The sequence below is a fragment of the Oculina patagonica genome, chromosome 3, assembly GCF_052425735.1.
Source record: "Oculina patagonica isolate OP01 chromosome 3, crgOcupat, whole genome shotgun sequence".
Taxonomy (NCBI): domain Eukaryota; kingdom Metazoa; phylum Cnidaria; class Anthozoa; order Scleractinia; family Oculinidae; genus Oculina; species Oculina patagonica.
Genome location: NC_135760.1, coordinates 19994029 through 19996345, shown reverse-complemented (window position 1 = coordinate 19996345; position 2317 = coordinate 19994029).

The window sequence follows — 2317 nt, the reverse complement described above, 5'->3', positions numbered from 1 at the left end:
ATCTACGCGAAATTTAATTTTGTGTCAAAATTTAAAATAAACCAAAATAGTTACCACGGCTTTTGAAAAATGTTTCATTATTCCCTTGGGTTTAGAATTTTTCGTAAAACGAACAGGCAAATTCCATTCTTTACTAATCGACAGATGCATTCTGGTCTCTCAGGGATTCCCCCTTTATAGTGCGCTTTGTGTTTAAACATAACCATTTTCAATTTTTACTGAATAAATTGGCTTTTTAGTCCGTTCGTTTTTCAAATTCTCGCTTATCTTACAGTGCCACCTTAAAAAACATTACTTCTGCGACATCAACTGATAAACTACCGAGTGTTTTGCAGACATGAAAAGATCTGAACAATCAACGCTCAAGATTTGAAAGCGCGCCGTTGCGAAAGCTTAACAATCAAATAAATTTTAACAATTGAATCAAGACAATTTATAATTTCTTCCGCGCGAGATAAACTTGATCAAAATTGTCAAAAGTTGGCGCAAATAATGTGATCAACGATGTTCGCAATTAATTCTGATTAATGTCTGCAAAAGAATCGGTAAATGGTGGCTGAAGCGTAAACTGCTTTTGAATTGAACTGAGCACTTTGTGCCATCTCCAAGTCTCTAGTTAAATTGTAATTTTTGCGTTTGATGCAGACAATCAATATATCGCACTATTTGATATTTGAAGAGTGGAGTTCGCTTGCAAATTTAGACCTGATTTGGCCAGCCACCATTTCACTAAGTTATTTAACAATTTTAAAGTTCTTATCTTTGAAGAATTTCCTCCTATTTCTGTGATTCCAGTTTGTCCACTTTCCATTCTGTTTTCCTCCTTGCGAAGTTTGATTTCTTTCCTGATAAAAGAAATGATACATTCACGGATCAGCAAATGCTCAATTGCTTAAAAATGCACAATAAAATAACAGTGCCTAGCCTGCCTAGTTAATGGGCGATCTTTGGGAGTGGCCACAAAACAAGCAAATAACATTTTGAAAGCCAAAATTTGAATAGTCAGTTTTCTACAAAATAACTTCATGAAAAAGCGGAGGGAATTGACTGTGGAAGGAAGTTCAAAATTGTCAACACCCAAAAAATTCCTCTATATAAGTATTTCAGTAAAAGCCAAAATTTCGCGGCCGCGTTAAATTTAGCTCACTTGTCGAAAGAGCCCTCAATTATTTTGATCCGTGAATTTATAAACCTCGAGTCTACACCAATAGACCCTCAGTACTTGGTTGAAGCGTTCGACAACTAAACTGTTTGTTGTTCGGTGAACTATTTCGCAGCACTAGTTTTTGTCAGGGAATCTTTAAACCTCGCTGCCCTTGCAGCAATACTGTAAACGAAGCAATCTGTAGTGCCACTCAGTTTTCTGTCCTGTTTCTTGTTGAAACGACGCAAAGAGCGAACAGTAAGCGCACGTGGCAACTTGCTTCGGTAACGTTTTTACAGTCATGTAGCCGTCTGAAAAAAATTAAAGGAATATTTGACAAAAGCAGTGCTTACCTTCGATTAAAATAGAGTGAGCACGTTTCCAACCTTCAAATCCTTCAAGCATCTTCTTCCTTCAAGAGTACAAACTGCCCCTCGCACGTCTTCACACATCAACGACCTGTTTGGTTTGAAGCACGTTCTACAATTTGTCATGAATATGGATAAAAAACTCAAGCCAATCACTGACAAAATACGACACAAATTTGACGTGGATTTTGACTGCACGCTTTTCTGCCAGCGAATCACAAACCGCGGAAAAAGAAAGCAATTGCGCGTTCACGAATGAAAGCAAAAGAAATTTGCTGTGAGCATAAATTCCAGCTTCTTTTGCTTACCATTATATTGTTAATAATTTTTCAACAATTTTAAGCGTTTTTTCCTGCTCGGTTTGAAACTGAAGTAAAAATACCTCAAAATTGACTTTTCTTTTTCAATTGTAATGTGTCCTAACGGAAAGTTTTAAATTGCAGAAGAAAAATTGTCCTCGAGAAAATTTGTAATTGTACGCGCGCGCGACGAAAGTTTGCAAGTGGAAAATTTCCGGAAAAAGTGTCTGTTTGTCAGTATTAAACACAAGCTATGGGAAAAATCCAAATTTTCTGAACTGGATTCGAGCTTATGGCCTTCCTTTCACCGGTTGGACACTAGGCTACAGAAGCATCGTTGGAGACAGATTAAACAAATAGACTATAAGGGACTTTTCCTCTTGCAAAAACTTCTTTCGCGCGTTCTCTCTTCGTTTGGTAATCGTTTTTTTTTGTCAAAAGAAGATAGAAGACTTTTTCTTGATTTTTCCCTACAAATGGTAGGCGCCCTTCGTTTTGAGTATGTT